Raw genomic sequence first — 24459 nt, 5'->3', positions numbered from 1 at the left:
ATTTGTGATAAGTACATGATTACAAAGCTTCTATTTTGTAATGATAGTTACTATTTTTCATATGAATTGTAGGATTTCAGTGTGAGGCTATCTGGGACCATGTAGGGTTTATATTCCCTACTAGCACCAAGAACAGGGCATGCTCCTCTAAATCGTACCTAATACTCACTGCTAGTAAATCATTTGAGATCATACTGTCATGTAGGAGAATCACTTTTCATTCTTGGTACTGTTAATATCAATATCGTTAAATATTTTCTCTGAGATGGATTCATTCATATTTTTTAAAGATTACTTTTATTCCATAGTATTGCATTTCTTATTTCATAATGATAACAGACATCTTTTACTTTGTCATCCAGTTTCTGAACCATTTTTAGGATTAGGATAGTCACTCTTCACAATAGAATTTAATGATGTCAACAAAGGTTATCCCAGACTCTCTTGCAAGTGAAGATACAGGCACTTGATGTAGATTTTGCCAATCAAATGCCTCCATCCCAGATTCTGAACTTGAAACAATAACAACAAGATTCAGGGGTCACACAGAATCCTGCTTGAGGATGAGGTGCAGAGGCAGCAGTGGCAGCAGGTACATTCAGTTTCCAAAGGCAGTAGTAATAACAGGCCAAACACCAGAGTCTGGAGTAGGTGAGGCAGTCAATGTGGGTGGCAGTGTCCAGAGCCAGTGGCAGTCACTTGTGTCATTCCAATCTCTGAATGATGGATGGATAACCTTCAGCCTTGTTCTCTGGGCTCCCCAGAGATTTTTGGAACCACTCCATGTCCTCTCAATAAATTCTTTCTGTTTTTTAGTTTAAATCAACTAGATCAGTTTCTGTTTCTTGCTTCTAAAAATCTAGTTTTCTATGCTAATAAATTTGTATTATAAGTATAATCATTAACATTTAGCAGTGATTGATTCATATTTCATATTCTAAACTAAAATGTTTAGAAGCTATATTTATGCTGCCTCCCCCAAGATTACAAACATATTCTAGTCATCACTTTGTTTTATTATTTAATATTTTGACATAACCTAGTCAAATTAGTTGCTAGTAAAAGCAATGTACAAAGGATGTAATGTGTGATTATCAGTCAATGTGGTCACCAATACAATTATGGAGCAAGCACAGTCTTCATACAAAATTTTATAAACACACAAATCTATTGGGGAATTAGAATTTCTCAAAGTGTGATCACTCTTTATGATGTAGACAACTAGATACTACTATCTTCAAATATCAAGTCTTTGAAATTTTGGAGAGGGTACTCAACTGGGACTCATGAGATGCAATTTTTAATATTATCACTATTATCACTACTATAAATCAAGCATCCTTCTTTTGAGGAAAGGTCTTAGAATTCTTACTCTATAAAATTTCCATAAAATGGCCATCAACAAATTGCTCTTGATTACAGTGTTGAAGGAATTACCCATTTAAAGTAATAATATATGAAGTACTGTAAAATGTTAATATTTGTTCATCTACTTTGTTGGGTCTGTTTTATGGAGGCTACTGAATGTAGAGATTCATAAATTTTCTTTGTAATATTTCATATTAAAATTTAAAAAATATTTTAAAATAATTTGATTCAAGAGAATGAATCATTTTCTTCCATTCCTCTTTATTTATTCATCTGTAGACAGACACCTAATGTTGTTTCCATAGCTTGGCTGTTATTAATAATGATGTAGTGAATATCAGGATGCAGATCCTGATTTTATTTCCTTTGGATAAATATCCAGAAGTGAAATTGCTAGATCACATGACAGTTCTATTTTTAATTTTTCGAAGAACCTCCATAGTTTCCCATAGTAGCTGCAACAATTTACATTCCCACCAAAGGTGCATAAAGGTTCTTTCTTCTTTACACCTTTACCAACACTTATTATCTCTTGTCTTTTTGGTGATATCCATTCTAACAGATTTGAAGTGATATTTCATTGTGGTTTAGATTTGTTTTTCCCTGATGATTGGTGATGTTGAGTATCTTTTCACGAGCCCATTGGCCATTTGTATGTCTTCTTCAGAAAAATGTTTAGTTCCTCTATTTCTTTTGGTTTTTGTTTCCAACTTTATTGAGATATAACAGACATATAACATTGTATAAGTTTAAGATGTACAACATGTTGATTTGATACATTTATATATTGCAGGAAGATTATCACCATCACATAATTACCATGCCATCATATAATTATTAATACCATTTCTTTTTTTGTGGTGAAAGCATTTAAGATCTCCTCTCCCAGCAACATTCAAGTCTATAAAACAGTATTATTAGCTATAATCATCATACTGTATATTAGATACCCAGAATTTGTTAATCTTTTTTTAATTGGGGTATAGTTGTTTTACAGTGTTGTGTTAGTTTCTACTGTACAGCGAAGTGGAGTTCCCTGTGCTATACAGCGGGTTCTTATTAGTTATCTATTTTATACATATTAGTGCATATATGTCAATCCCAGTCTCCCAATTTCCTCTATTTTTTATTTGGATTGTTTGTTTGTTTGTTTTTGCTATTGAGTCATATGTGTCCCTTATATATATTTTGGGTATTAACCTCTTATCAGATATACAATTTGCAAATATTTTCTTCCATTTCATAGGTTGCCTTATTAATTAAGTCCAGTTAAAAGATATTCAACTCTTTAAAAATGCTTAAGGTAATACTTTCTTTTGATCAGATTAGTTAACTGTTAAAACAAATCAGTTTTGAGAATAAAGTAAATAATGGTCACCTATTTCACATTTGATTTACATTGAATATTTCCATAGAACAGGTCTATATATGTCCATTTTGATGCCAGCTGCCCAACAGTCCACAAATACAGGCCAAATCACCAATGTAGAACAGGGATGTTTCACAGTCAAATAATTTGTACTGCCTCTCTATGTTTTTATTTTAAATATTCTTTAAATTATTTGACAATTTCTGATTAACATGTTCTGTATTGTGATCACTAACAGAAAGTTTGTCCTAAAACTCAGAAAGTCAGTAAACTTTGTGGCTTGAGTTTCCTCATAGGTAAAATGATGAAGTTAGATTCATGGATCTTTAGGTTTCCTTCCAGGTCCAGAACTTTACAAATTATCTGTAGAATTACTTTATGCTTCTCTTCTTTCCACCCCAAATTAAATTAATCCTATACATAGTGGAATGTTAAATATTATAAATTATTAGATAGGTAATATTAGCATAACAATAATTTAGTTATAAAAAAACTAAACATTTTCTAATTTGTGTCTATTATTTACATATAAAATTCATATGTTATTATAATGTAGCTACTTGAGATACTGCAAAAGTATTCTTCAAGGAAATCAAACGTGGTTAAAAGGATTAATGAATCAATTTATATTCCTTTAAAAGTAATATGCATGTGCTTCTGTCATCTGTCACCAAAAACTAGTGCTCAGTATTCTTATCATAAAGATATGATTTATGTATTTTGTAATTTTAGTTTTAGTGCAGTGAACAAAATTGTCAAATCAACTTTTCAGGATGACTATAATAAAATGTATATGTTTGCCATCTTGATTCAAATGCTTTGTATATACTTGCTCATTTAGGAATAACAATTTGTGAAACACTGCTAAAATAAGAAAATACAATAAATAGTTTCCCTATACATAGAGTGAATCACTGAATTTCAAATAGGAATTTGATCTTGGAAATTTGGCAAATTCATTTGTATTTTTTTTCTTACCTTGCTTTCCTGACTAATTCAATACTAATTTCCACCCCCCCCAAGAAAGCATTTAAACAACAAAGAATAATCTAAGTAATATAATCTAGAACTTGAGTGCTGAGACATTTTTGTTGCTTACACATTGTTCTTCATTTTCTGCTGTCAGTGCCATTCAAGGTCTTTAAAAACTTCACATCTGGGTGAACACATTATTGATTGACTCAGTTTATGAGAATGACCCATATATACATTGAAAGGCCAAATTTAGCCTGAAATAATGAAATCAGCTTATAGCAAGGTCATCACAAAGTTGTTAAGTGATTAGATGTATTTTTGCATTAGTGTTAGCGTAACATAGTCCAAAAATATCTTCTATCTTAAGATTATTTTCCAAACCAGTTAAACATTGTGATTTATGACCTGATGATTGTGGGCTTTCAACATTAAATACTGTATTGGAGGTAGGGTCAGTTCACTGTGTCTTCATACACCCGTTCCCTGGGTCAGTTTGAAAAGACTCTTGGGACAGATCCTGAAAATGCAGCATCACGGAGAATGTTAGTTATGCAGGGTATTCACAAATGTATGCAGTGCCACTCACTGACATCTACAAAGGGTCCATTTTATAAATTGTCAAAGGAGCCATTGTGACAGAGTGACACCAGAGAAAAGCTGTCAATTCTATTATTAAATTGACATTCCGCACATGCTGCTTTCAGATGCGGGCCCTTAATGAACTTAGTCTCCCTCTTTTCTGCCCTGCACTATTTAATGTCTTCTTTCTTATATGTTCTTCAAATAGACATCAGTTGATGTTAAAGCAGTAGATGAGTGAGCCCTCCAAGAGACCATCCTTCTGGTACATTGATGAAACACCTGGGAGAGAATATTCACGGCATCTCTGTGCTCAAGCATACTATAATGATTGCTACAGAAACAATGACATCTCCCAGGGTATTGTCAATCAAGTGTTTGAGTATAAAAACAAGAACCAAAAAAAAAAAAAAAAAAAATGTGTTTTAAGCAAACAGTACTGTAATCCTATTTGTGAAAAGGAAGAACAAAGCTTTGTCTTAATCTGTAGAGCACAACACCCAGCTTTTAGCTGTTTTTGACAATGAAAAGCCAAGAGTACATGCTTAACCAAAACTGAGGGTTTGACACAAGCCAGTTGTTAATTCTCTTGGGATCTGCATTGTTCTCCTAGCCACTGGAGTCGTGTGTGCTAAACAGGCATCCAGTGAAGAGAGTGCCTACCATCCTTGTTCATTTGTTTAATGTCATTCTCATTGTTATACATCCCCCAAGCCTGGATTTCCCAGGTAGCCAATCTTGCTATCCTGCCTGCTGTGAGTCCTCTGTGAAGATGACAGGCACAAAGGGATGGCTGACTTTGTTCTCAGGGGTGTCTTGTTGTGGATATCCTGTGATTGACAGCTGTTGAGAAGCAGGACAAGGAGATTTTTTACATCTGTTTACTGCCTTGAAGTTTCTCCATTCCTTCCCACATTGACTATTGTCATTCGTGGAAGAGCTAGAATTTCTACCCTTCCAATGCAGATGCCACAGAGCCATGAAGCTGTAGGGCTACGAAGTGATTATTATATGAGAAATAAGAAGTGGATCAGGGTCACTGCAGAGTGGAAGGCTGTGATAGTCTGGCTATTAGAATACAAACATTCCTACATTCTTGACAAGATATTTCATCTTAAGTTATTTTTTGTATGAAGCAGAAAGCTTAAATACTGTATAGTTTCAATATGTTACCAATAGACTGAGGCCTAATTTAAGTTTTTTAAAAATTGGTCCCAACTGCTTTGCTTTAAACTTTTTGTTTTATTACAGCTAATATTTCTTATTTCTTAATACAGCTAAAAAACTGAGTGGAATTAACATTTCTCTAGCAGTAAACTGATAGATTCACTTTTAGTTTTACATTTTCAAACAGTTATTGTTTTTCTTTTTTTACCTGTTTGCTGCATAACTGCTGTGACTCAGAATTCTATAATTTATTGCTTGACTATCTTCTATGCTTCACTCCAAATCTGATAGCGTAATAAAATCTGAGGCTTATGTAAAACATTAGCACAGAAAACGTATTACAGAACTTTTCTGAATGAAGAAACAAAATTGATGGAATTCCCATGCCCATTATGTTGTCTAAAACTTTCTGAAAAATGTTTGACTGTGGCATATAATTTACTCAACATAAGTGGTTTCTATAGAGCTATTGAAAAGCCTTTCTGTCACTTACTGGCTTTAGGATGATGAGACTTTTAAGCCCTTTGATCCAGAGCTTGTGTTTCACAGTCAAGACTAAAAGCCAAGACTAAAGCACAACTGAACTTCCTAACTTTAAAAAAAGGACTGAGTTATGTATAGCCTGAGGGGAAAAAATATCAGTGTGTCTTGAGATGCAGAAATATGTGCTAAATGAATATAAAACCTTGGAATATACAAGTCAGCTAAAAAAAAATCAAGAGTTTCAAATTTAGTACATCTACCTATGTTTTTTCTTCCTAATTACCGTTATATATAATATATTTAATTAACTATATAATTACATGTTACACATTTATATACATATATTATTCATATAAAGCAAAATATTTTCTTTTGTGTTATTTTACAATAAATTTATATAAAACACCTTATTCTGCTTCAGGTTAAGAGAAACTTTGAATACTTTTGTAAGGGAGAAAAAAATTCTTTTTTCTACTACCCTTCTAGGTTTCCTGGCTGGGACCCTGTAAAACAGATTGTCAAAAGACAGATTAATAAGAGAAAAGCATGCACATTTATTTAATAGAAGTTTTATGAGACATGGGAGCCTTCAGGAGGAAAGGAAGACTTGAAGAAAAGGTTAAGCCTGAACATTTTTATATTAGGTTTGATGAAGAGTGAAAAGTCATGGAAAAACATCAGAAGACAAAAGGGTATGAGCTCAGGGTAGTAAACTGGGGGAAACAGTAATGACTGTGCCTTCAGATTCCTCTCGGCACCCCACCATCTTGGAAGATAAGGATGTTCCTTTCTTCCACGTATAGGGAGGGCAGCTCTCACACAAGGGTCTTATGTCCTTTTTCAGGGAAAAACAGGAAGGTCAGAGAGTGCTTCCTGCACCTGCCATTTCTCAAATTCCTTCAGCTTAAAGTAGTCAATATGCCAAGGTGCCATATTTTGAGGTAGTGTGTTCTGAACCCCATCACTTTCAATATAATAGTTTGAAGTATTTTGAATTTTTACAAAACAACTTTGATGTTCTCTTCCCTTCCTTTTCACCTCTTAATTGCACATGACTTGAAACAAAATACGATTGACATTAAGAAATACAGTAATTAACACATATATATGGAATCTAAAAAAAAAAAAAAATGGTTCTCATGAACCGAGGGGCAGGACAGGAATAAAGACGCAGATGTAGAGAATGGACTTGAGGAGATGGGGAGGCGGAAGGGTAAGCTGGGATGAAGTGAGAGAGTAGCGTTGTCATACAGACAGTACCAAATGTAAAATAGACAGCTAGTGGGAAGCAGCTGCATAGCATAGGGAGATCAGCTCAATGCTTTGTGACCACCTAGAGGGGTGGGATAGGGAGGGTGGGAGGCAGATGCCAGAGGGCGGGGATATGGGGATATATGTGTACATATAGCTGATTCATTTTGTTATACAGCAGAAACTAGCACAACACTGTAAAGCAATGATACTCCAATAAAGATGTTAATAAAAAAAAAAGAAATACAGCAAGAAATTCAAGAGTGTGGAGTGTCATCTTATAAGTATAATAATCTATGAAAAATCATCAGTAAGAATCTTATGTTTTTGTCCAAATAAAACAAGAATCATCTCTAATGCTATACCAGCTGTAAATTTTATGATTCCGTCATTATAAACTCAAGGGACTTATTACTTGAATAAGGAATCCAACATTGTTCATTTTAGAGAAAACACATCCATGCAGGGAAAACATAAGTTGAATACAATTATAAAATTACATGCCATAAACTATTCTTTGTATTCTATACATATTGAAAATATATAAATATTAATATAAATATATATAATATGTATTTTATTTTAAATTTGACATTCAAATTATATTATAATTAAATTATAATTTCCAACATTTTGAATGTAAATTTTTTATTCAATTATCTGTTTACTCAGCAAAAATATAATGACATGGTGGTGTTATACTACTGGGAATATAGCAAAAAGACAACATCCTTTCCCTCATGGAGCTTACACTGCAGTACAAGGAAAAAATAATTAACAAATAAATAAGTTGTATGATTATTTGATAATAAGTAAAATAAAGCATTGAAAGGAGGCAATAACTTTAAATAGAGTGATAAGGAAAGCCCTCTCTGAGAAGGTAACATTAAAAAATTTTTTTTAAATAAACAGAATTAAATGAGACTGAGCCATGTAGATAGAAAGGGTATCCAGCAGAGGGAAGAGGATGTAACAGTCCCTGAGGCTAGAGGATATCTGGCTTATTTCCAGAAGAGTGAGGGTATAGCTGAAATAACAAAAGGAAGATAAGAGGAGTAAAGACTAAAGTCAGAGATACAAAGGAGGTAAGGTTATATAAGGGTCTGTGGAATATTCTGTAGACTTTAAACATTACTCTCAATGATATGGAGAGCCATTGGAGAGTTTTGAACAGAGAAATGAAATGCTCTACTATGTATTTTTAAACCATCAATTTGTGGTGAATAAACTGGAGCATTAACACAAAGCCTGAAGGAGGGAGACAAGTTAGACTTTTGCAATATTTTAGGCTGAGATAGTGGTAGCTTGAATGTCATGGCAGAGGAAATGGTGAGAAACAATTCAATGCTGGATATTTTTTTATCAAATTTACGGCTGAGGAGATTTGCTGATAGACTGTATGTGGGGTGTGAGGAGCCAAGTATTTCCCCCAAGATTCTTTAGCTGAGCAAGTACAAGGATGGAGTTGCCATTAACTGAAACTGGACAGTTGTGTGAGGAGCAGGTTTGATGGGTAAGATGAGGAAATTGATTTAGGACATGTTATGTTAGACATGCCCACTAAGTGGTGAGAGATATAACATAAACAAGCTATAAGGGGGCTTTCCTGGTGGCGCAGTGGTTGAGAATCTGCCTGCCAATGCAGGGGACACGGGTTCGAGCACTGGTCTGGGAAGATCCCACATGCCGTGGAACAACTAGGCCCGTGAGCCACAACTACTGAGCCTGCACGTCTGGAGTCTGTGCTCCGCAACAAGAGAGGCTGCGACAGTGAGAGGCCTGCGCACTGCGATGAAGAGTGGTCCCCGCTTGCCACAACTAGAGAAAGCCCTCGCACAGAAACGAAGACCCAACACACTCAAAAATAAATAAATAAATAAATAAATAAATTTATTTAATAAAAAAAAAAACAAAAAAAAAACAAGCTATAAGGCTGGAGTTCATGGGAAAGGGCTGGGCTAAGTGAAGAAAATTGGGAGTTTATATATCATATAAACTATATAGTTGACATATAAAGTCAGAGACTAAATGAAATCACCCGGAGAATGAGTATGTATAGTAGGCGTGTGTATGTGTATGTGTGTATATGGTATGTATAAATATAATAAAAATAAATATATGTATGTATATAATTGATTTATATTTATATACATGTATAAATTATTATAAATGAGTGTAGTGTATATATGTGTGTGTATACACACACATACACACACACATATAGAAGAGAAATCCAAGGACTGAGCCCTGGGTTATTCCAAAGTTTAGAAGCCAAGTGATGAGGAATCAGCCAACAAGACTCAAAAGACATAGACAGTGAAGTAAAAGGAAAATCATAAGAATAGGTGCCCCAGTAGCCAAATCAAAACAGTGTTTCAACAAGGTAGAATTAATCAACCATGTCAAATGACTCATAGGTCAAGGATGAAGATGACTAAGAATTTAAATTACATTTAGCAACAAGAAGATGATTAAAGATCTTGACAAGAGTGCAATTCCATATGCATTTTGAGGGGAGAGTTATAATTAGAGTGCTTTCAAAAGGCAATGGGGAAAATATCATTGGCATAGTTTCGGATTTTTCCATTAAACAGTCATAGCAAGTAGGATAGCAAGACTAAAGAGTCAACACAATGTTTACACTAAAATCTAGTGATGAATTCATTGGGAGGAAATAAAAGAAGAAAAAAAAAAATTATCCATGTTATCACAACCCAGAAATAACTAGTGCACAATATGTTTATTGTGACTCTCCTTTCAAAATAAATAAACTCATAGACATGGAATGTTATCATTTCATTTTTTTAATTTAACCTTTAAATAAAATGGGATTTATTCTGAATAGGATGTGCTATAGAAATACCATAATCATTGGGATAATACAGTATATTAAGTAAATTAAGCATTAAGTAAATATGCTGATTACAAAACACTGCAATCCTTATTTAGTAAACTAAAGATATGTAAACCAAAATGTATAGTAAACTAAGTAGTAAGCTAAAATAATAGTAATACACTAAAAATACAGATAGATGGATATATAGATGGGGCTGGTGATACAGAAAGGAATCTTATTAACAATTATCTCAGGATGATAGGATAGTGAAGAAATTTGTTTTGATCTTGCTTACTTTTCTACATTTTCCAAATTTTCTATAATAAATTTTTCAATTTTCCAATTAAAAAAAGAAAAATTTCAGAGTATTCCCATTGCTCTAAAATAAACTATGTTTCTTTTCTCATGAGACCTACCTCTCCAGGCTTATTTCACACAACTCTGCCTTCCTGGCCTTCTAACCCCGTCTGTGCTCCAGCATTAATGGACTATTTTTAACCTCCTGAACAAAGTATGCTGTTGCATGTCTCTGTGCCATTGCAGGTATTAGTTTCTCTACCCAAAATGTCCTTCTCTCCCTCTTTTACCTGGTGAAACCACCTAGTGAGCCACCTTTGAAGATTCTCCTCGAATATTTCTTCCTCTAAGAAACATTACAAGACAGAACTCTGACAGTGTTTTTTTAATCTATCTTCTTTGAGTCTATTGTTTCTTAATGTTCCAGAATTTATAACAACTTATTTCTAATCACCTTATCCTAACTACACATGCCAATCAAATTGAGAACATGAAAAAAAGGGGAAAGTCCTCTTTACCAAGTTCACTGAAGACAGTTGTAAGTGGTATCTGTCACTAACCTTTATTTCCTTCTCCTGGACTCTTCACCTTGAAATGCATATGGCTGGGCAACACATGAAGACTTTTATAAAACTGTGAGTTGAATCTACTTGGTGTCTTTCAAAAGAATTAAGAAGCTAACACTTAAGATAAAAACGCTCTTTACAAATTGTCATGTACTATGGAGGTTCTGTTTCCTGACCAACTCTCATATCAGAAGCAAGATGTGATTCACAAAGGTCCATCTTCACTAACCTTGTTATATCAAAAGTGGGATTTTACTTTCCATTGGCTTATTAACACTCAGGACCTCTCATAAGAAGTATTTAATTATTATTAGTTCACTTTTTAAAACTTGGTTACAAAGTCAATATTTAGGTACATATTCTAAGAAAACACTCTTCAGTTCAATTCTGACTCATTCAAGTTTAAGAGGTTGTTTTGCTTGTTTTCTTATCATAGTACTTGCCCTGCAGTAACAAAGAATGAGGTAGATAAAGACAAAGAAAAGGAAAATAAAAACTTTCATCTTGCTCTACTTTCTCATGACTCAAGGCCAGAGGAGCATAAACAAAATACAAAAGAGATGACCCATATATGCATATATACTTATATGGCAGCAGTTATTTTGCATTTTGATAATTTAGTTCCATGCTTTTCTCCACTATTGACTTGAACTGCTTGAGATAGGAACTGGGTCTTACTAATATCTGTATTAGTAATACCTAGAAAACTACAATAATGAGAGAAGTGCTTAATATTTTTAATAAATAAATGAATGGATGAATATTGGAATATCTAAGGCATAGCTCTATCTTTAAGAAGCTTACATATATGAGACCTAAAACAAATGTACTCTAAGGTAAATTAAAACAACTATAAGGCCAAGAAAAAAATGATTAATAGCTACAGGTAAAAGTCCAGATTTATCTCACAAATCACTTTTACTCTGTACTAGTCTAGTATTAGAAGAGAGACATTTTGATCTAAACCAAATGTCTATTATCCTGTTATTAAGTGCCAATACAAGAACATACATGAGATATGAGATATAAGTGTAGAAAAGTAGGGATGCCCAGGTAAAAAAATGAGTGGAAGTGGAAAGCAGATTAAAAAATGAGAGAAATGAGTTACCATTGAGGGTTTAGATTGGCACGGGCACTCTGTAAGTAACTGGCAGTACTTAGTACAGTTAAGTGGAGGAATGCCCTTTGAGGCAGGGATCACAGTTCTGAATGCATATCTCAGAGAAATTCTCCCATGGCCTGTATGAGAGCAAGTGGGTAGATATTTATTGTGGCTTTTCTGGTAAGGGCAGGAAGCTCCAGGTAACTGGAAGGGTGTGTGAGTAAAATGAGGTGGACATACATTTGTGAAATTTTATTCACCAATTAGAAACAACTAGATGTGCATATTAAAAAATAGATAGGGCTTCCCTGGTGGCGCAGTGGTTGAGAGTCTGCCTGCCAGTGCAGGGGACATGGGTTCGAGCCCTGGTCTGGGAAGATCCCACATGCCACGGAGCAACTGGGCCCGTGAGCCACAACTACTGAGCCTGCGCGTCTGGAGCCTGTGCCCCGCAACAAGAGAGGCCACGACAGTGAAAGGCCCGCGCACCGTGATGAAGAGTGGCCCCCGCTTGCCACAAATAGAGAAAGCCCTCGCACAGAAACGAAGACCCAACGCAGCCATAAATAAATAAATAAATAAATAAATAAAAATTAAAAAATAGATAGCACTTAAAAGCAGCCTTGAGTTTAAAAAAAAAGATAAAAAGCAGAATAAGGTTTTTAGCCCAATACCATATTTAAAAATTAAAAACATACATATAATTCTAGATATTTTATAGGATTACATGAACGTTTAAATTCATATCAAACACAATAGAATGGGTTTCAATTGTATGACAGGAAGGAAAGTAGAGATTAGGAGTGAAGGGAAATGGAACAAAAGATGATGTTTGCATACACTAATAAGAAGTATCATTAACTCAACTTCCTGTGTACCATATAAAATAATACTTTTATAAGCGACGGGCAGAAGCATGGGAAAATTTTAATAGATAATTTACAAACAAAATGTAATTTGAGCAGCCAAATGATGTTTAAAATTATTGCAAGTTTGAAACAAAATTTTTAAATATATACCTGTTTATGTCAATTTTATAATTATCCCTATAATCCATGTTAGAGAGATTCACCAATCCCTGCTTTAAAACGGATCTTTGCATTTCTTCAGTTTTAAATATTTTATTGCTTTGTGCAATGCCAACTATTGTTAGTTAGGCACCACTGATGTTGTGATAGTGAACTAGTTGCACAAATAATATTTCAAAAATTATCCAGAGATGGAAAGGAGTGAGTGCAAAATTCTGAGATAGCATCTTTTTAGAAGTTATGTCTTGACATTTCTAAAACAATTCTATGTTAAGAAGAGAAACTATCTGTTGGGGAGACCAGGACTGTGATAAAAATTTACAATATAGACTAAAGTACAGCAACACATCCCATTTGGAGATGCCAACACTATAAAATTTATAATTACTCTGGGTTTTAATATTTCACTACTTTAAAAATTATAGTCAAAGTAATATAGAATTATAGAAGGAGAGATTTAACTGAAAATATGTAAAACCAATCCCTGAGCACCTATTTATCACTAATAATGTGATTTTGCATGATTTGAGTGATAATACCAGCCCATAGAGTGAAAGGAAAGATGATTAATTCAAAGAAGCTGTCTCAGCTTATCTATGCAGCTTAGTGACTTTGTGATTCTAGATATTTTATTTGATATTTGTGGATAATAATAGAGTTCTTATTATGATTAAGTGCGTTAATATATATAAAGAATTTAGAATCCCTGGTACAAAATAACATTGTAGTCATGATTCTGTGAACTTTTGTTTCCTCCTTTTTAATATGAGGATAATATCTTATGAACATTTACCCTCAACTTTAATATAAAAAATAATATCTAACTCACAAGATTGCTAAGAGAATAAGAATGTTGATTTATGGTGGTTTGGGATGACCTAACTTAGAAAGTTATAGTTGAGCAGATATCCAAAGGCAAAGCGTGAACCAGACCTACAGATATCTTGGGGAATGATATTGGAGACAGAATGGGTAGTGAGTATGAGAGCCCTGAAGAGGGCACCTTCCTGGCATGTTATAGTGACAACAAGGAGACGAGCATTGCTAGAGCAGAGTGAGTGATGAAGAGGAAAAACGATTGAAATCAGAGAAATGTTGGGGACCAGAAAACATAGAATTTTGTAGATCATTTTAAGGACTTTGAGAAAGATACCCACTGGAGGATTTTGAAGACAGTAGTGACATGATTTACTTGGGTTTCAAAAGAAACATTCTGCCTTCTATTTTGAGACTAGACCAAAGGGGGACAAGCACTGAATTAGGAAGAGATGTTAGGGGGTTCAGCAATCCATTAAGAGATGATGATAGAAATGGAGAGAAGCAGAGAAAAAAATGCTTACTGTGCTGTGTGAAAAAAAAAAAATCGGGAGTACAACTTGATTTAAAAACTCTGGAGTTGAGGGAATCAATGCAGGCTGTAGAAGTAGATATGAGAAGTGAAAGTGGTAAGGAAATCTGAGACCTGAGAATTGTCTTGTGTTTAGCAACATGAATCTCTTAGAGACATGGACAAGAAAAGTTTCAGTAGAGTGATGGAGGAAAAGGTAATGGAACTGAATTCAACAAAGAATGGGAAGAGGGGAATAGGAGAGAAATAGTATAGACAAATTTTTGAGGAGATTGTTGTAAAGAAGAGCAGAGGTGGGGGTAAAAGTAATGAAATCTAGGGTAAAGAAAAAGTGTTTAAAGTTGCCATAATATCTTTGCATGGCAAGAATGACTCAAGAGGGAAAATTTGATCATTGCAGAGAATTGAGTTTCTGGAGCCATATTCATAAGTAGGCAAGGAGAGTTGAAATCAAGTGCAAAAGTAGAGAAATTAGCCTCGGAAAGGATTACAGATGGCTTAGGCAGTCACAGGATTGGAAGAAAAGCATATGACATGAATGTACATGGTACATGTGGTCATAGCTTGAGAAAAGTCTTTTCTGATTGTAAATCAACTTTCCTAGAGGAATAGGAAGCAACATAATCACCTATGAGTGAATTTAGTTATGGATGTTGTGGTGGAAATTTAAGAAGGAGGAAAAGGTTTAAAATACTAATTAAAATTTGTAGGAGAATTAATAGCAAGGGAAACATATATTTAGAAGTTATGAATTTAAAATGAGAGTAGTCAGTATGCTAGGCTGCTTTTTTTCCAGCCATATTCATTTGCAAAGGTTTAGATGCAGGGATGGCAGAGTTGAATTCAGCTAGACTGAAAGTTTTTCCAGGGGAGCAATGAAAACCAAAAAAGGACAATTGTGTTAGTGGAATTTTCAAGGAAGTGATCATAATGATGGCCCTGGGATCTAGAGAGATAAAAAAGTAAGGATATGAAGGTGAGGAATAGTGAAAACTTGGATAAATACATTAAAAGTCCCAATGAATTTGAAGAATAATACGAGTTGAGATATTACATGGAGTTAGCTAGAAAGATAGGAGATAAGACCAGAGAGGAAGATGCTCAAGGTTGAAATTGTTGATAATCATAAAAATACTAGTGTATGACCATGGGGTTAAAGGTTAAGGTAGGGTGGGAGACAAGACCATTTGGCAAGAGAAGGTCGGGTAACAGAATGTCTGGAATACTGAAAGCGCCATCAACATAGATATTAAAATTGCGAAGAATTATGACATGCCTAATGTTGAATGTGACAGGAACTGAACTCTTCAAAGAATAAAAGAAGTGACCGGAAGATATTAGTCATGTTAGATTAGACTATGTTACGAGAATAAATTTTGTTTTCAATTCACATCGTAACTCATCTAGGTTGAGAGGTAGAGGGTGGAGGAGGGGTTAAGTGGACCCCACTCCACATGGTCATTCAGGGAGTCAGACTGACAGAGGCTCTCCATGTCGAGGCTGCACCACACAGAGCACAGGCTCTCAGCTTGCACGAAAGGGAAGAAAGTAAGGTGGAGGAGCCCTTGCCAAATCTCTGTATCCTTTGACACAGTTCACTGGCCAGAACTAATCACACGGTCTTACCTAACTGAATGGAGGTAGGGAAAGTATGGGAACACATAGACATTTGGTGAGCAACAAATATCTCTGAGACACCTGGTATATTTAAGGTGACTGCTATAAAAACAGGTGGTAGATGGTTTATGTCCCATACTGCCGCCAAATACATCTTTCTAAAATGAAAGACTCACTATATCCTTGGCCTACTAGGAATCTTGCAGTAAGTGTATTTCACTACATGTAAATTTCACCTCAATTTTAGGGGGGTGGGGATCTCCCAGAAGCTCCTTCCTAAATTTTCAGATAAATTTCAAACTCCTTATCTTGGCGAGAAGGATCTTCTGTTAGTGCCTTGCCTACTTCTCCAGTTCCTGCTATTTCTCTGCTTTGCTACATTGCACCTGGAATGCCTTTGCCCTATTTACATTGAACTATTTTCTACCGCCTCAAAATTCAGTATAAATATGAGTTTCTGGAGAAACTTCCCTTCCCTTCCTTTGCTCTCACATGTCCTTCTGTTTGCAATTTTACAAAACTTCAAGCCTTCCCAGCACTGTCCTATATTATTATTGATTCACATCTCTCTCTGCTTCCCACAAACCCCCTCAAGGGCACGACCATGTAGAGTTTGACTTTGTATACCTAGTGATTAAAAGTTACTGGTACACAAAGCAGGCAATTAATAAACATTTGTTGAATGAATTAATGAATATTTATTTGCCTTGGTTATGGTTTTATGTATTCCTCTGGCTTTTCATGAAAAGCAGATTTTTCTTAATCCAACTGTTTTCCTTTTTAAAGGATCAGCATGGGTTGTTACATCAAATGTTATCTTTTATTCCTCAGCATGTCCAACTCTCTGAGCAACCATTTTTCTTTTCGTAGAGCTTAATCTATCTTTGAATAATTAGTATTTAGCCCATTAAAATCCTTCTCTTGGCAAATTACCATGATAATAATAAAACCACAAACAATGTCTTTTTTCCTGTGCCTTAATAAAATACAATTAAAATTTAATAAAAGCTCTGTATTTCCATTTATCCAATTCTGCACATCCTGAGGGAGGTAACAGCAGTGTTACAACCAGACCAATTAAATAGCCAGTTGTATTTAAGCTCTTTAATTCACATAAAGGTGAGTATAATTCTGTACTTATCATTCTAGAGTTGCTCATGGCTTTTTTGAACTCACTTTTATTCAGTCCTGTCCATTTTTTAGTATGTCGCAGAGCAAAAAGTTCTTATTTTTTATTTTTGTTAATATTATAATGATATTTCTAGCATGTGTCCTTCATTGTCCATTTTCTTCCAACAGATTTATAAGCCTAAATATCATCATTTTAAAATGCGCTTCCCCTCACCTCTTATAACACCACTGTTGTCACAGAGAAAAAAAAATGAAGGAAAAACCAGAAGTAGAATGTGTAGTTTTCAAAGACTAGATTTCATTAAAAAAAAAAAAAAAAAAAAAAAAACAAACAAGAAGCGATGTTTTCCAAACATCTAAAATATCTATGAAGGATTTTTGCAGAAGCATGCAAACATTTGTCCTTTTATAAGATTTGAAGAATGTATTCTGAAACATGAGTGAAAAGTGAGTTAACATATGTTACCTGCATTTTGACATCTCCTTCAGAATAATTCAGGCCCACTCCCTTCATTTTATTGAGGACAATAATAGGTGACTTTGTCAGGTATTTTATGAGATAGGTCTTGTGCAATAGAAGTTATTTTTGTAAACATATATATTTATATGCATCCAAATGTTTGCTAGGTGTGTAAATCTGGACAGAGAGTAGTTTTGGAAACATTGCTGGAAAGTGAAATAAGAGTTTGAGAATATAAGAATATTTTCTTCATCTCCACTAGCTGGTGGTTCCTGAGAGAGGGCTAAGTACCACACATACTTGTTTTGTAATTTGTTTTGTGGTTTGTTTTGATTAATACTGAGTAGACCTTACCATTGCTTAATAAGATATTTTAAATTCCTACAGGAAAGATATGCTTCATATTTCAAGCCCAACAAATCACAGTTACAGCTTTCAATTGGGACGTTTATCTGGCAAACTTAACAGAGGCAGCAGAAACCTAACGGTAGACTTTTTAAAAATTTTTTTAACTTTTTGTGGCCAGGAAAAACAAAACTGGAGTTTTCTAACTGTAATCTTCATAGAATTATAGTGGAAATCAGAGTAGAATTTTTTTTTAATTGAAGGCCATACATTTTTTTGGGGGGGGAGATTCTATATTCAAATATTCTTTTCTTTTCTAGTACTGTCAATCACTAATGTTCTTCCCTGATAAAAACTACAGCTCAATGTTTAAAAATAATAATAATTATAGGGTATATAACATTATTTTTTATCTCTGATAATTCTATAAATTGTATTTTTTATAAGTACAGAAATGACTTAAGAAATATTGTTGACAGATGAATACATGGGAGGAAAATGATGATGATTTACAAACTAATTTAAAATATTGCCATTCCTTTAATAGCCAAAAAAGTAATTAAAACTGTTTCACTTGCTTTCATTTTTAAATATGCTATTGAAACTTTTAATGTTAATTTTACAGAAAGGAAAATATTGTGACATGAATTTCACTGCCTTTCCATCTGACTAGAATTATGTTAGATCTGGTTTAACTATATCAACTAAATAATACCAGCTTGAGTTTCTCTTGGACATTTGTATCCAATTCTGAGTGCTTAGTTTTTGAATACATACTAAAATTTCACTTTGGTTGTGTTTACATGTATATCTGGCATAATATTTTAACCACATTATCTGCATGCCCAAGTTAATGTGTCAGTTCACTCAAAATGGTTTAATTTATATTCTTTTAGACCCCTGACTCCTGTTTTGGAGTGAGTAGGAAAGGTGATAGGATTTTCAGGATCATCTCGAATGAACACTTTGTTGCACTCTGAAATAATCTATATCTTTCTTAATATTACCTTTTAAAATGTCACTATATACCTTTTTGATATTTTTTAATACAATAATTTCGAAATGAGGCAGATTTCTTTGCTTGCATTGTGAAGGAGTTAGGCAATTTAAAATTTTCCAACTGGCTAATTTTTACTGCAATCTGGTTGTTCTCAATCTTGGCTGGGAAGCTTTGAAAACAAATTAAAACCCAGGCCTCGCCCCTGTACCAAATGAATCAGAGTAACTGTGGGTGGGGACAAAGGGGAGGTACTAAACAAAGGAGGGGGTGGGGATGAATGCACCATGAGCTAGAGAACCACAGCTGTATAACCTTTGTGATATTTTATTGGAGGTAGTAGTTCCATCCACATGTTTCTATGAATAGTTCTTGATAAATATTTTAGATTCCAGGAAGAGAACTAAGCCATCTCTAGTGCAGACCAATATGAACAAAACAGTCATGTGAAAAGTACAATATCCACAACAAACTGGGTTATTCTGTTAAAAGGTTCCAAAGCAGGCATATAATGCCCAATTTTCCATTTGCAAACTTATTGCTCTAAATCTGCAGAGTTTAAGAAATATCTGTAATTCTACTAAATGTCTTACCTATAGGAGGTTTACTATGTAGCTGGGGGAGAAAAGACTGTTTTGACTACTTCTGGTGCCCTGCCTGATCTCCTCCAGGGCCTCTTACTAGTTCTGCACTACTTTGCTGGTGATTCCTTGCACCTGGGAAACCTTCTGAGCATGGTCCATGAACTACCTGGTTGTGCCTAAAATTTCATACCAGTACCATTTCCCCACCTTCCCCTCCACAGCCCATAGCCATTGACTAACTGGTGCAATATATAAAAGTCCAGCTCTATAACCATTAGGTGGAAAATCTTGGTAGAGTAATTTACACTCCAGACCTCTCCATGGGATCAGGCTGAGGCTTGACTTCACCTCTGATCACACCCTGGCTTCCCTTCTTCCCTTTCCTGCTCTGCCTGCCTCAAGCCCTAATCGTTTGCAGATGAATCTGTCTCAGGCTTGTCTTCCAGGAAACCCAAACTAAATATGAGACTACCTCACATGTAGAAATATGGAACAAGAACACAATAGCAATAGTATTGCTAATGACAGCTAAAACAAAGTACATACTCTGTACCAGGCACCATGCAAAAGAACTCTAATCAATCATCAATTACTTAATCTTTGCAATACCTGTTACTATCATCATCACTGCTCCCTCTCCCCAGTTTATAGATCCAGAATCAGAACTTTTGAATGGATATGCAATTTTCCCAAGGCTCTCAGCTAGCCAAGGAACCCAAGCCTACAGTTTTAACCTCTCCTTCATAAATTCAGTGTTTAAATGAGCTATAAATGATATAGATCCATCACCATAGAGATCAATGGAAACTGGCTATAAAAGGCAGTGGTTGGGATCAGACAGACCTACACTATTACCATGAACCAGACACTTATTAGTTGTACTGATTAGCAAAGCTACTTAGGTCCACAACTGCAATTACCCATACATTGTCTGATTGTTTTCAAGGATTCCATGAAGCTCATATTTAAAGCTGTTATCATAGGAGTTACTGAAAACAAAATAATTCCAAAATCTCATCCATTTCTTGGAGTCACAGAGTAACCTAAAATCTCAGTTTTATGACCAAAACAGTTAGATGAACAATACGTTTCTTGCAAAACTAAAGTTACTAAGGCTGAGATTTGGTTTATTCACCAATATTGTGAAGGAAATGATACACGTATATACATTTATATGAATATATTATATATATATATACATATATATATATATATGTATATATATATATGTATCCCAAATTGGTTATGTCTAGGATTACATGAATTAATGAGTACCATACTTAACACAGGTCCTATGGCATAGCCAGCACTAAATGATGTGATTTCTTTCCCTTTTAAAAATGGTTTCATCCATGCTGATATAAATAAATGATCACAAAAATATTTGAAAGTGGAAGAATAGATAAATCTCTTATACAGAAGAATTCCAAATAAGTTGTATAGATATTCCTCCCTTAAGGAGGGGAGCATCGCTCTCTACCTGCTAAATGTTGGTACCGGTTAAGTCTTGCTTTCAAAGACAACAGTATGGAAAGAGAGGGAAAGTGGCTTTACAGGGGAGGAACCTGGCAAACACCACTTCCAGGCAGGTGGTGATGATTAATATCAATGATAAGATTTGCTGATAGTCTGTACCCTTGATGTGATGTGGTAAGACTGGCAGTTTACACCTATGGCTTTTCCCCCTAAATCAGAGAGAAACTCAGACAAATCCAAAACACCTGAACAGTACTCCTAAAACCTGCCAAAGTTTTTAAAAATCAAGGAAAGCCTGAGAAAAAAATCACAATCTAGAAGAGCCTAAGGAGACATGACAACTAAATGTAATGTGGTTTCCTAGATGGGATCCTGAACAGAATAAGGAAATTTAAGGTAAACACTGAGGAAATCTAAATAAAATATAGACTCTAGACAATAATAACGTATTAACGTCAGCTTATTGGTTGTAACAAATGAACCATACTAATTAATATAAGGGGTTAACAATAGGAAAAATTGTCTGTGAGGCATATAGAAACTCTCCTTACTCTCTTTACAACTTTTTTTTGTAAATCTAAAACTATTCTAAAACAAAAGGTTTATAGCAAAGATCTTAAAATATAGATAGAGGGGCTTCCCTGGTGGCGCAGTGGTTGAGAATCTGCCTGCCAGTGCAGGGGACACAGGTTCGAGCCCTGGTCTGGGAAGATCCCACATGCCACGGAGCAACTAGGCCCGTGAGCCACAATTACTGAGCCTGCGCGTCTGGAGCCTGTGCTCCTCAACAAAAGAGGCCGCGATAGTGAGAGGCCCTCGCACCGCGATGAAGAGTGGCCCCCGCTTGCCGCAACTAGAGAAAGCCCTCGCCTAGAAACGAAGACCCAACACAGCCATAAATAAATAAATAAATAAAAATAAATAAATAATAATTAAAAAAAAAAATATATATATATATATATATAGAATTTTCTAAGAGGGAGTCACTGGCAATTATGTAATGTAAAAGTCACCTGATATCATACGTGCAGTATAATATTATTTAGCATTAAAAAGGAAGGAGATTTTGACAGATGCTGTAATATGGATAAAATCTGAAGATATTATGCTAAGTGAAATAAGCCAGTCATTCCTAGAGAAGTCAAATTCACAGAGACAGAAAGTGGAATAGTGGTTGCCAGGTGAGGGGAAGGGAGAATGAGGAATTAGTGTTTAAGGGGTACAGCATTTCAGTTTGGGAAGGTGAAAACTTTCCGGAGATGTAAAATGGTGAGAGTCTCACAGCAATGTGAATGTGCTAAATGCCACAGAAGCATACACTTAAAATGGTTAAAATGCTAAATTTTATGTTATGTGTATTTTACCATGATAAAAATAGGTGCCTGATGTCAAAATAAATTCATACAAATAAATTCATATGTAGGACTATAAGTTCCTTGAAAGGAGGTATCATAAATTTTAATTTATTTTATTATTTAATACCTCTTAGTGCCTACAATGGCACCTGAAATTATTAGGCATTTCAGGATGGAAACAGCAGGAGGCGGTAATAAATATTTAATTAAACAATAGGGAAAAGGTGTGATTTCATAAAGAAACAGAATTTGTTACTATCACAATTATTTCATTTGATTATCATAACTTTTAATCAATGTAATGGACATGGGTGGATTCACACCTTGGGAGACTAGAATATTAATAGGTGTATGTATTTCCCTTTTAAAATTATATTGGCAAACATTAGAGGGGCTTTTTAAAAAGTTGACCTTGAAAATTCTTAAAAGAGAAAATGTACTTTCTGTGCATCTGGGGACTTAAAATTTACACATATTTAACTTAAGTGTTGCCTTAAGCCAGGGCAATTCAAGCAAGTGCTTTTTCCCATGATAGAGAAATCTGAAATTCTTACCTGCTCTTGTTACTATGTATTTTGTGAAAACATGAACTATAAGTTTTAAAAATCAACAAGTCATATTCCAGGGACTTTTTTTTTTTTAATGTCTGGCATCTAAGCTTAGGTGCTTATTCTCTATTTGGACTACAATATCCCTGGAAGAAGCCTCCACTATCCACTGCATCTGTACTGTCATTGATCTAAAATTTACAGTAGACGCTACGTGGAGCCCTCTGCATATTTTTCCAGAGGGCCTTCCCTGGCAAAATCAAAGTCACTGGGATATAATCATCCATAGCTTTTCTCATTTTGTGTGAAGTTGTAAAGTCAACTTTTACAGACAGTATTCCCAAATGTCAGATATTTAAAGCACCTTTAGAATTGTTAGCATAGTGACAAGTTGGCATTTATCTTGAGGGTAGCATTTTACTGACCAGTACTGAGAATGAATAGATAATATCGACAGTAGCTAGAATTAATAAACTCCTCAAATGTTTCATGTTTGATTTTTAAATCAATGTAAAAATATCTAAGGTAATAATTTAACTGATAAAATGGATTGATAAAGTATCATGTGCCAGGCATTATGCTAAATTCATTAAGAGCATTAACTGATTTAATCTCAAAATAACCATACGAATGAAGATTACTATTCCAGTTAAATTGATGGGGAAACTGAGGGTTAAGTAATTAAAGTTAAATATCTCGATCATGATTCATGCAGCCAGTAAGTCAAGAAGCTTGATTCCCTCCTAAGTACCATCTCCAGTAACTGCACACTTAACTATTTCTAAGGAAGATGCTAAGGATGAAATATGAGCCTCTCAAGGTTCTTTTTATACTTAGGTTTACAGTCAACAGTTATTATTTGACATTTGTATGCTATAGACATCTCCAGTATTGTACATGTAGTTTACTTCTGAATTGAAATTAGAGGCAGAGATTTGTGTTATGCTAAAAGATCAGAAAACTTAATATTAAGACCTAGTGACACCTGTTTCAACATTTTTTAACCATGCCCTACCCCTAGATATCTCACTTTTTCTCCAGTGGAAAAGCTATATCCATAAAAATAATGCAAAGGACGAATAACGGAGTTGAGAGATTTGCCAAACTGCTCTTTGATGGAAGGATTTGCATTTGCGTAGGGTTGCCCTGAAGATGCTGTAAAGTCACATGATCATTCTCTTCTCCCATTTTCTCCTTTCTCTTTCTTTTTTAAAACTTTTGTTGATGAGTGATTCCCTTTTTCTCTTTTCTTTCTGGGTGTTTTTTTCTATACCTTTACTCCCTTATCTACTTTTTTTTCTTTCTTCCCCGTTACCTTCTCTAAGCTAGTAGTTCTGTTGACTCTTCCCCTCCCCTAGCGGGAAAGGAAACCCACAGAGCTTAGAGTTGGAGCAGTATGACTCAGAAGGAACAATTTAAAAATACACCTTGATATTCTGTTCCTCTTTCCACCTACCATTACTTGACTCTTCTGTGTAACCTATTTCTTCTAAATATTCTTTAGGATCTAAAGTTTAAATGAGTACAAAATTCCATTTTAGTTCCTTCTCATCTCATGTCCTCTTACTTTTTCTGGT

The sequence above is a fragment of the Balaenoptera ricei genome, chromosome 4 (genome assembly GCF_028023285.1).
Source record: "Balaenoptera ricei isolate mBalRic1 chromosome 4, mBalRic1.hap2, whole genome shotgun sequence".
NCBI classification, from domain to species: Eukaryota; Metazoa; Chordata; class Mammalia; order Artiodactyla; family Balaenopteridae; genus Balaenoptera; species Balaenoptera ricei.
The sequence above is the reverse complement of the archived record's forward strand: the minus strand, read 5'-3'. Positions refer to the sequence as shown.